Source organism: Meles meles, chromosome 12 (assembly GCF_922984935.1).
Source record: "Meles meles chromosome 12, mMelMel3.1 paternal haplotype, whole genome shotgun sequence".
NCBI lineage: Eukaryota > Metazoa > Chordata > Mammalia > Carnivora > Mustelidae > Meles > Meles meles.
This window is the reverse complement of record NC_060077.1, coordinates 79,782,791-79,795,160: the sequence shown is the minus strand read 5'-3', so window position 1 is coordinate 79,795,160 and position 12,370 is coordinate 79,782,791. Positions and strand designations below refer to the sequence as shown.

General features: G+C 43.5%; 1 long non-coding RNA gene across 1 annotated transcript in view; it reads right to left on the bottom strand.

Moving 5' to 3' along the window:
* LOC123954571 overlaps positions 1 to 12,370 on the bottom strand; it is a 41,261-nt gene that overhangs the window by 27,104 nt on the left and 1,787 nt on the right. The window lies entirely within an intron of this gene.

The window sequence follows — 12,370 nt, the reverse complement described above, 5'->3', positions numbered from 1 at the left end:
GTGGCCTTGGGCAGCAGTAGTAGGGACTAAAGCTGTTCTGGAGAAGAGAAGCTTTAAGGGCAGAGGGCAGAATTCGGGAGTTCAGAAGTTCCCGGTGCACACTGGGAGTGATGGGGACCGCTTCCTGGAGAAGACAGAACTTAACTGAGTTCCAAAGGTTAATCAGTAAGTTCGGATAGACAGAGGGTCCTCCATGACAGGACCCTCTTACCTAGACATGGTTTTGATGTTCTTGGTTTTGGTTTGTCGTATTTTATTTTGCTTCTAGATCACTTTGGTAGCATTTACTTACCATATATTTGGTTTTTTCCTTAGTTTAATTTTGATCCAAATATTTATTAAACATATTTTATATGCCCCCAAAAAGAATGTCATCATCTTATTAAACCCAATGAAATAATGGATGGAGGAAAGAATCATCGGTGGCTGCTCCGAACCAGACATGATGTGTCTCTTCATAGAAGTACACTTTCCTCACTGCCTATGAACTATTCTTGCCAAAAATCCTAACAAGGTTGGTCGTGCTTCTGATGGCTCTGCGTTCTCCAAGATAACCTTTGTCCAGGGCTCAGAGGTGCTCACTCTTTTGCAATAACAATATCCCTAACTGGTCCTCTAGCATCTTGTGGTCCTCCAGATGCCTCATCTCAAAGCCCCAGAACAATCCATGTAAAATATGTATTTATGTGTGTCTCTCCCCTGGTCTAATGGACCAGGCCCTGCCGTGGGTTGAATTATATCTCCCCGCCCCCAACAAAAGATATGGTCTAGCCCTAACCCACAATACCTATGAATGTGACCTCACTTGGAAACAGGGTCTTTTCAGAGGCAATCAAGTTAAAATGAGGTCATCCGGGATTAGGGTGACTTTAATCAATGACTAGTGTCCTCATGAGAAGAATCAAATTAGACACAGAAACACAGAGGGAAGATGATCACGTGAACTCGGAGTCTGCAAATGAAGTGAGGTAGCCACAGTCAAGAAATGCCACAAATCACTGGCAGCCTCCGGAAGCTGGGAGCTCTCCCACACATCAGCAGGGATGACATCCTCATCCCCTCTGACCTCTGTACAAATCGTTCCCTCTGGCTACAGTGATCCCTTTCCTGATCTACTCAGGTGTTCTCCAGTCTTCGAACCCTCACGGTTCCACCCAGGCAGAACTGAAGTCCTTCTGGGACCCCAGAGCACTCTGTGCCCGCCTCTTACTTCGTGTTGGCCAGGCAGCGCTGCTGTGGATTCCCTACTAGATGTGAGCCCCACCGTAGATGGGAGAAGGTCTTACTCACTCCATCATCCCAGCACTCTGCAGAGTAACGGTAATGGCAGCGGATGGGATTGAGTGAATCCGGTTCCAAGCGGTGCTCCAAGTCTTGTCAATGCATTGACTCAGTACATTCGCCCAACGCTAAATCACTGTCCCCATTTTACAGATGGGAAAACAGAGGCACAGAAAATTAAGTGACTTGCCCAGTATCACACACAATAAATGGTGGTAGCATGATTCAAGACCACGCCAGACAGAGCTCTCATGCTTTACTGCCTCTCGGGACATGGAGTAGTAATAGGTGAGCAGGAGATGGGACAAGGACGGGGACAAATAAATGAACAGATTTGCAAAACTTCACTCGATAGGTGTTCATCATCTTCCTTTAAATTTATTTTTTTAAAGATTTTATTTATTTATTTCAGAGAGAAAGTGATAAAAAGAGAAAGAGCATAAGTGGGGGTTAGGGGGAGGAGCAGAGGGAGAGGGAGAAGCAGACTCCCTGCTGAGTGGGGTGCCCAACGTGCGGCTGGGTCCCAGGACTCTGGGATCATGATCTGAGCCGAAGGCAGATGCCCAACTGACTGAGCCACCCAGGTACCCCAGGTGTTCATAATCTTAATCTAACCAAGTCATCCTTCTCCTATGCTTCCCGAGTTACCACCCCAGAGTTGGAAGCACAATTTGAGAATGTGTCTGAATGACGTTGCATATGGCACGGCAAAGGGAACCCGGTGGTTTCTGCGTGATCTGCAGTTCATTCATACGTGAACCCAGTTGTGGAAATTGACTTTCTGTCCACAGAGCTCCCTCTGGCCATGACCTCTAACTCCTTGATTTCTTTTCTCTCTTGTACCTTTTGTCGCTTTCCCACACTCATCAACTCTACCTTCCTTTCCTTGACCTTGCTGAACTGCATTTGACTTGGTTCATATCTCAGTTAGCCAAGCACATTCTCATTTTAGCTTTCAACTCCGAGGTCCCTGAGCTTGTTGCATTTCAAGGTTTTACTATGCGGTTCCTCAATGAAATGCTACAAAATTAAAACACCGCTTAGCAACCACAGGCCGCACCCACAAGTGGCCTAGAAGAAGTACCATCTGATGTGTTTTCCACTCTTGTTCTTTTTTAAAATATTTATTTATTTGAAACAGGCGGGGGAGAGCTAGCACAAGCAAGGGGAGCAGCAGGCAGAGGCATATGCGGGCTCCCTGCTGAGCAAAGAGCCCCATGTGGGGCTCAATCCCAAAACCCCAGGATCACAACCCAAGCCGAAGGCAGTTGCTTAACCCATTGAGCCACGAGGTGCCCCCCACTTTTGTTCTTTACAATCCATTTTAAAAATGACAGTACAATACACATAACATAAAAGTTAACCGTTAGTGACATTTAGTGCACTTACAGTGTCGTCCAGCCATCACCACTGTCTAGCTCCTGAACATTTTCATCACCCTTAGCGGGAATCCTACACTCTGGAAGCAGCCCCTCTCCATCCTCCCTCCCCGCTGCCCCTGGGAACCACCAGTCTGCTTTTTGTCCTCATAGATTGCCTATTTTGAATACTTCTTATAAATGGAACCATGTAGTAAGTGACCTGTCGTGTCTGGCTTCTTTCACTTAGCATACATGTTTTCAAGGGTCATGTGTATTGTAACACACATGCGCTCTGCATGCCTTTTAGGGCTGAATAATACACCATTAGCTGAATACTTCACCATTTGTTTACCTGCAGCTGCTAATGGACCTTTGAGCTGTCTCCAACTTTCAGCTATTGCAAATAGTGCTGTTATGAACATGCACTGACAAGTTTCTCTTTGAACACCTGTTTGCAACTCTTTTGGAGACGTAACCTCGGGAGTGGAATTGCGGGGCCACCTGATAACTTACGTTTGTGTGGTTGAGCAATAGGCAGGCTGGTTCCCAAAACGCCACACTGTTTCACATTCTCATCAGCAATGTATGAGCGTTCCCGCTTCTCCACAACCTTACCTATACCTCCCTTCTTTTCTTTTCTTTTTTTTTTTTAATTGTAGCCATCTTACTAGGTGTGCTTAGAGTCCCTTTAAAGCATGAATATGATGATAGCAGTGGTTCTCCAAGTTTTATGTACATGCGCAGACCTGGTGATCTTGTTACGATACAGATTCTGATTCCCTTGGTCTGGGGTGGGATCTGAGATCTGCATTTCTTTCTTTTTAGAGATTTTATTTATTTATTTTTGCAACTATGCATGTATAAGAGAGGAAGAGAGAAAGAGGAATCAAGCACATGAGTGTTGGGGGGGCCCCGTGCAGAGGGAGAAGCAGATTCCCCGCTGAGCAGGGAGCCCAAAGTGGGACTTGATCCAGGGACCCTGGGATCATTACCTGAGCCAAAGGCAGACATCTAACCAACTGAGCCACTCTGGCGCCCTGAGATCTGCATTTCCTTTTTTTTTTTTTTTTTTTAATATTTTATTTATTTATTTGACAGAGAAAGATCGCAAGTAGGCAGAGAGGCAGGCAGAGCGAGAGGAGGAAGCAGGGTCCCTTCTGAGCAGAGAGGCCTGTGCAGGGCTTGATCCCAGGACCCTGAGATCATGACCTGAGCTGAAGGCAGAGGCTTAACCCACTGAGCCACTCAGGCGCCCTGAGATCTGCATTTCTAACAAACTTCTGGATGATACTGGGACCACTGCTCCATGAGATTCATTTAATGTGGTACAGATCACAGAAGAAGATTGTAATAGTCACTTGCTGAAAACACTCCAGCACTCTTCATCTGTAATTCCAATAAGATTCAAACCCCTCACCATGTTCAGAATGAACCTGCCATCTCCCAGCATTGTCTCTCCGACCCCTTTCTAACTTTGGACCACACCCCAGTCATTCTGGGTTTCTGTTTTGCCACAAGCCACAGCTTTCCAGCCCCAGGGACTTTGCACTTTCTGTCCCTTCTGCCTGGGACACTCTGTCCCCTGATCCTCACTTGGCTGCCTGTATATGCCTCAGTCCTCAGAACAAATGTCTCCCCACTGTGAGGCCTTCCCAGAGCCCTCCAGCTGCCCGCCCAGCCCCACCAGTCTCAATCCCATTTCTGTTGGCTTTTGGTATAGTTGTTGGGTTTTACGGGATTTATCGACACCACAGTTTGAAATTTTCTTTAAAAAAAATCTGTTGATAGTTTTATTGTCTACCTCCTGTTAGGAGTGTGTAACACACCGTGAGAACAAGGTCTCCTCTGTCTGGCTCATGCCTATACCCCTAAGGCTTGGAGCAGCGCTTGACTCATAGAGGAATATAATAAATGGTAATCAGGTGAGTTAATCAGTTGATTGCAGTTTTAGGCCCTGGTTATGGTTTTTAGATGTGGTGACGCATATCTGAAATTTAACCCAGAGAAGGTTATAAATCATGACCATAATTATAGCACAGAGCACCTTCCTGCATACTTCCAGACCATTTGAATAGTCATCAGACAAAAGGCTTCCATTTACTTCTACCTCCCAACTGGCTTGTGTGTTGTATCTGCTCCCAGATCTACTCCCCTCCCCACCCCAGTGCTTTTTGCAGCTGTTTACAAATAGGGAAAGGAAAGTAGGAAGCCCCTTACCTCCACCCCTCCCGTTTCTCTTTACAGTGCACGTGTGTGGGCAGAGTGAGCATCTCACCCAGGTGTCCTCGACCCCTACTAAGAGGCTTCCCCAGCCCCATCTGACACGGCAGGTTTTCCTCACTTGAGTGTCTCCACTACACCACGAAATGTTTTCAGTTTCCCTCGGTTGAGCTGGTATCTCTTTCTTCTCCTTTGCCTTTAGGCTAAAGACTGAATTTCTTTGGCCCTTCCTTGGGGCCCTGCTTCTCACTCAGCAATCTTATCTGGGTCTCAACTCCGCAGAGCCTTGTGAGTTTTGTTGTATCAGGTTTCCTTTTGTCTTTCTGGTTGTTCTCCCCCCCCCCCCCCCCCCCCCCCCGCACTGGGTATTCATTCCTTTATCATGAAAACAGCTTCCTAGAGAAACACACAGTGTTCATAAATCCCATCAGCTTGTATATCTCTGTTTTGTGGAATCATAAGACTTCTTCCCCAAAACTGTGAAATCTGTCCTTTTACAATTTGGTGTCACCTTAAAGTGAATTGTCTCTTTCCAGTTCCTGTCCTCTAAACCTGGTAAGTTTCGGATCATTTTCGGGTCATTTTCATCTCTCACATACTCAAATCTGTCCTGAAATGCTCAAAAATGTGGTAGTCTACCTGGGGGGATGGGGAAAACACAGCATACTAGGCTGATTTTCCTGGGAAGGAGGTTACAGTGAATCTTTGCTAAAATATCTTCCTTGCTCTTTACTCTTTTCTGCCTTAACCCAGAAGATCATCACCCTCTGCTCCTCGTCTATCTCTTCATTTAGTGATTATGAACTGAAATTTGTGATGCCAAGGTTTCCCTGAGTGCTGTGTTTTAGTCTACCATGCCATTGGCCTTCGCGATAAACAATCTTACATGCTACTAGCTCTCTTTCTTATTACTAAATATCCAAGAACGTTCGGCATCCCCCGTAAAAGCAACATCCGGCTGCTTTTCCCTCTCTCGAGGTTTACGGTATATTCCTGCTTGCTCACCGGCCTTCTTCACCAGTCCGGGGACTCCCGCTGTCAGAGACCATATCTCATTTATCTTGCTATCTCCAGCATCCAACACAGTGCATACCTTGCGACTGATTCTTTGTAACTGTTCATAGAATATTGACAAAATATGCATGATCACAAGCAAAGAGTCCCAAAACCAAGGGCAGGCAAGACAGAACAGACAATTGAGTGTGAAATGCGTATCAGTAAGCTTCTGAAGGAGGGAAGTGAACAGGGTTCACGGAGTTGTAGAAAGCTTTGTGAAATGAACACAAGACCCAACCTCAGCCACTGGGGAAAATGAGGCCCCTTAAGGAGTCAGTGAGATGCTGTAGGTCTCCAACCTGTCCCACTTAGGTTTCCTCCTGGGGCTGCCTCTTCGTCCCCACCTTCCCAAAGCACTTCCTCATTAGGTCCTGGGCACCCTTCCCTTCCACCTTTACCGACCTGGTCAGAAATCCTCTTACGGTGCTTATCTGTGCAACCTTATCTTATTTTTTAGTTCAGCGTGAGATTTCAAAGCCTCTGATGCACAATGCTACCTTTGTCTCCTCTTCCAAAGGTCCCTTGGGCCAATCTCCCGGCCTGGTATAGTTACTGAGGCTGCCCCTCTGGAGAAACTAGGCTGTGGGGTAATTAGGTCATAGGAAGCCCTGGACCCAGAGGATTCAGCTGGAGACAAGTCTAAAATTCATAAATAAAGGTTGGCGTAGCCTGGATTCAAGAGAAGCTAATTTTACATCTGTAGACTCGATCTGGCAGAATAGTGACAATTACATCCTTTCTCTAAAGGTTTAGCCTGCTATGGCTTTTGAAGCATTTATTTTCTATCACTGAATCATTCAGTAGCAAATAATTGTTATTTCTATTTCCCGGGCTCTAACGGGTCTGGGAGCCAGTTCCCATTCCCGGTTCATTAACCGACTGGCCTTTGCATTAGCAGCCCCTCCACCGGGGGTTGCCTTGGAGACAAAGCTTCCTGTGGGTAATCCAAGATTATCTAGCTCTTTATCCTGCATGTGACCCTTAATTACTTGCTAAATTAGAACAGTTTTCTGAAAATCACAAGCGGAGGTTAATATGTTCTTCCAGAGCTGGTCGAGCTAAGATGACACTGAATTCACAGGGAATTCAAGTTACGTGATCCCTGAAGGCGTCTCTTTGAGTAAGAAGATGAACTCTCCCCCTGGGAGGCAGCGCCCCCCCATAAAGCCCCTGTCACTCACAGTTCCTCCGCCTGCTTTTCTAGTTGCGGTTTAATCTCCTCGGGACAATTCACTATGTCAATATTGAGCAGACTCATTCTGGTGCAGGATCCTGCCTCCATTTGTCTTTGATAACTAACTGCTTTAAATTTAAGTACGTATTTTTACCATAATTGCAGGGGTTTACTCTCTGCATTTCATCTGTGCAGTCATCAAGCTTCATGTACCAATTTGGGACGAGCAAGGGAACGGGAGAAACTATTTTTAAATGCAGAAGTAAACACTTTGGGGAAAAAAGTTGGGGCACTGGCGTGTCCTCCCTTATATTATGTAAGCCTCAAAGGGAGATTAGTGGAAGGAGGGACCTTCAGAACGCACCTAATAAGATGCCTCTTCAGATGGGTTTTGGAAGTAAAATATGAGTAAATGCAGGTATTGAATGGGAATATCATGACAGCATGCTGTTTAGCTTACTGGTGGTTTATTCTTCTAGACTATTCCGAAACCATCGAGTGTAGTTCTAGAAGTTAAAAAAAGAAACTGTCTTAACATTTAAAATATTATGAGTAGTTCTCAACATAAAAGTAACAAACTAGAAATAGTGGAGACCCTAGAATCTCATAGGCATTCATTCTGGAAGTGTTTAGGAAACAACTGAATTGAATGTGTTAGAAAAAAACACATTAAGAAAGAAAGAAGGAAAGAAAGAAAGAAAGAAAGAAAAGACCATTGGTGATTGGACACCTCATATTATTCATGCAGATTTTGAAGTTGTCAAATTGCTAAAGTCCTATTCAACCAGAATGTTCACTGATGACATATAAGGCTTTGTGTGTTCATGATTACATTCCTCAGTGGTATGACACCTTTAAAAACATTTAAGTATCTGTTATGTATAAGGCATCAGCAGCCCTCATTTTGTCTGTATGTGGTGGTCAAAGGAGGAATTAGCAGCGAAGTCCTATGAAAATCATTTTATTAGATTTGATCATAGCTTAATCACAGCATGGTTGAAATACCCAGAAATTGACGATGGTACATTCAGATTAGGCATCAGTGAATTTGTTTTTAGAGAGAAGTTTGGCAAATCTTGAAGTGGTTCCTAATGGGAAGAGAATTTCTTTGATAAGGTTTTTAAGTAGTTTCATTCACCATTTCCAAAAGCGTGTTCCACAAGACAGGAGTCCTGCCGTATGTGAACAGCCTCATGCAAAAAGGCTCCTGTGACCAAATAGCTTTGGGAAATGTATTAAAACAAAATCATTTGGGCTTCACCACTAGGGAATTTCTATGAGCTTTTAACATTTTAATGTGCATAGGCAAGCTCAAGTCTCCTACACTCATTTGCTTATAAAACTTTTATCCTCATAGCATCTCATAGCATCTCTTGGCACCGGGGAGTTTTAAGCAGCACACTCCGGGAAACACTTATTTGTTTCTCTTACTGTGATTTGACAAATGGGGGCAGATACAAATGATACAAAGATTGACCAATCAATCTTTTTTACACCCTCACCTATAAAAGGTACCCTAGTTAAAAACCATCCTGACAAGGATTTAAGCAAATTGCTTATGGCTCTGCCCTAGCAGTTACACACCAGGCTTGCAGAGACAATAATGACTCCAAAAGTCAGGAGAGGCGATCCAGAGAGGGAACACAGCTGCTCTGTCTAGAGACTCGGTCCAATTCCGTGCTCACCTTCCTTAGAAATTTTACATCTTGCATCCCTGTTGATTAAAAAGATCTGATCGTTTGAACTACGGTGTAATCTTGAACTGAAAATTCTTTGTCCTTATAATCATGTTACCATGTCCTCCTAATTTAGATCAATCTTTGATCTTGCATCCTTAATAACGTATAAAATCTATGACGTTATCATGTTCTTGCTTAAACAAGTGTAGGAGATGCTGTTGGTTGTCTTCTGATCTTCCATTTCCATCCTCTTCTTTCTAAACTGGACCTCAACTTTGGTCAGATACTCACATAGCCCATGTGGCTCAAGGGAGCCAACTCCATCCCCAGTTCCTGAGGTAGATCATGATTTTTCTAAACCAGTGATTCTCAAAGTGTGATCCCCAAATAAGCAGCAGTAGCATCACCGGAACTTGCCAGCAATGCAAATCCATAAGCCCCATCCTTGACCCACTCAATTAGGAATGTTGCAGGTGGAGTTCCACAGGTAATTCTGAATCACACTAAGATTTGAGGACCACCGTTCTTAACCAAGTCTAGTAATCACATACTCTTATTGGTAATTGATTCATTGTGTGGTCTTCCCTTGGCTGCTGTTAATGTTCCAAAGATGGGCATGTAACCTAAGCTGAATAATGAACAGAAGTTTTGGGGCACCTGGATGGCTCAATTGTTTAAGTGCCCGACTCTTGATCTCAGCTCATGTCATGATCTCAGTGTCCTGGGATCAGCCCAGCATCAGGCTCCAGGGTCAGTGCAACATCTGCTTGAGATTCTCTCCCTCTCCCTCCCCCTCTATCCCTTTCCCTGTTGTGCAAGCTCTCTCTCTCTCTCTCTCTTTCTCTCTCTCTCTTGCAAATAAATAAATAAAATCTTTACCCCCCTCAGCCTAAAAAAGAATAGAAGAACAAATTCCAAGGTTGGAAGAGATTTTTTTCTCTCTCCCATGGAATATGAAGAAGGAACTCCCATCTTAGAGGTTGGAGAGAAGACAAAGTGAATACAAGTTAGAGCCAAGGAAATTTCAAAGATGTACAGCAGAGCCTTGTACCCAGTCCTATCTGTAATTTACAATTCTGGGGAAAACTTACAGTTTATGTTATTGTTTCAGACACTTTACATTGAGTTGGTCTTTTTTGTTGTTGTTTGGTTTTGTTTTTGTAGCCCCAAGCATCCCATTTATTAAAGTATGCATACTAGTTTTCTCATTGTTTAAGATTAAATCTGAATTCTCTATACAGGTTGTATTCTTACTGCCTTGCCTCTAGTAATTGGCAAGTGCAGTATTCAATTAAGCTTAATGAGCGATACAAATGGACACATGCATGAATGAATGATCACGTGCTGAAGTACCAAGCAGATAACATCATCATTGTCATTTTCTTATCAAATACGATTGATTTAGAGTCATGAGGAGGTCCCTGAAATAGTTAATCCATTAATGCAAATAATGAACGTTCATGTAGCCTTAGTTTTATTTATTTTTAAAGATTTTGTATATTTATTTGACAGAGAGAGGGAACACAATGAGGGGGAGTGAGAGAGGGAGAAGCAGGCTTCTCCCTGAGCAGGGAGTCCAACCTGGGGCTGGATGCCAGGACCCTGGGATCATGACCCGAGCTGAAGGCACACGCTTAACAACTGAGCCACCCAGGCGCCCCTGTAGCCTTAGTTTTAATGCAATATTGCTGCAACTAAGTGAAATTTTTTCCAGCCAGTTTAAATGAAAATGAGGGTCTATTATAAGGTTATTGAAGTGTCTGATGGACCACAGAGTTTTATCTCTAACTCTAGCCAACAAGAATGAGTACCATTGGTAAGGGTAAGGTAGATGGGCTTTAAAAAAAATTTTTTTTTAATCAATCACCAATTATGGAAAAAAACACATTGATCCACAGAAAAGTTGCCTCCCACTCTGTTCCTGGTCTTTTTACTCATTTAAGAGCAAAGCAACACTTTGCTTTTTTTTTTTTTGCTCTTAAAAGCAAACACTTTTAAGATTTTGCAAATCTTAACAAAATAGATTTGTTAAGTGGGACAGTCCAGTCAGTCTTCTGGCATCTAAGACACTAAAACCAGGAGAGGCACACAATGAGTCACTGCTCTTCCCAGGAAGGAGTTACAGGAATCAGTTACCAAAGTGAGCGATGGTGCTGCTGCTTCATGGCTTTCTCTGTGCTGGGCTCAGTAGGATGGGGAGAGACTTCCATAATTTATATCCCCTTTCTGGCTTAAAAATTGGAGCTTAATTTTTTGGAAAATTGACTCAGGCACTAGAGAGTGGTAGAAAATCCCTTCTTGTTGTATTTTACAAAACTTAGATATTAAAGACAAAAGACAAACAAACAAAAAAATCAACCTTATGGTATTGACCCAAAGGTAAAACATCATCCTGTTGTAAAGAAGCAAACGGAAGCCGTTCATGATTGATTTATAATTGGGAAAAACTTGAAGAAGGGCTTTTAAGATGTTCAGTGTGTTATTTTAGGGAAGATAGACATATAGTTTGAGAAAGAGGACTGTTTCTTATAAATGAAATAGCTAGGGCAAAGCCTTGATGTTAAATGAAAATACTGGGCTAATTTCCTCCTAAATGAGTAAATGTATGTGTATCACCCTGAATGGGGCCTGATACATAGTAGCTCTCAATACATGGGAGCTATGACATTGGTTAGGATTGCAGGTAACAAAACCTGGAAATAATAGCTTCAATGAGTGAGAGTCTTATCTCAGAAAACAGAAGTCTGGAGATAGGCAGACTTGGCTTGCCAGAGAGCTCAAGGGAATTATTAAAGATCGGGGCTCCTCTGGCTTCTTGGGCCATCATTTTTAGCGGTCACAAGATGGCTGCTGCTCTCTAGGCATTGCACACACTTTCAGGCAGGAAGCCCTACAAACAGGGAAAAGGAAAAGTCTTCACCCAGTGAGGTTTCACCTTTTTATTTGGTATCTGACTCTCTCCTCAGGCATTTCTGCCGACCTCTCATTAAATGTCCTGCAGCCTGGAGAAATGAGTATTTCAGCTGTACACCTTGTCACCCTGAACAAAATGGTGTTCTGAACAGAACAAAAGGAGGAACGGATAGTGTGTGGGTGTTTGGTAATATCCGCCGAGGCAATCATTACTTCAACTGAGAGGCAAACCTAAGGAAATACAAGGTGTCTGCTGTGATGAGGTGGGATTAGGAGAGAAATAGGTAAAGCCTTCTGTTTTGAATTTATTCACTGTGGCAAGTTCTCTTGTGTCTTTTGTTTTGATTGCCCTACCCTGGTCTAAGACACTAGTCATCTCTCCTCTAGGGGTTCTCTCTCAACAAGAACCTGCCCCCTTTTTTTTCTTCCTTAAGACCACTACAGATACTTCCCATTTTCAAGGGGAATAGGCAAACTCCCTAGCTTAATATTCATGGCTCTCTGTGTGAAATGCCTGAGCACAGGTTGATGGAGCTTAGTAGGGTGGGACCATCCTATCACCAAACTATGCCTTGTTTCTGGAAAGACTTGTTTCAACAAGAAAACAGCTACTGAACAATCGTTATCACATCAGACTTTCTTCTAACAAATACGGGAATGGTTTATTATAGCCAGACAGGACAGAT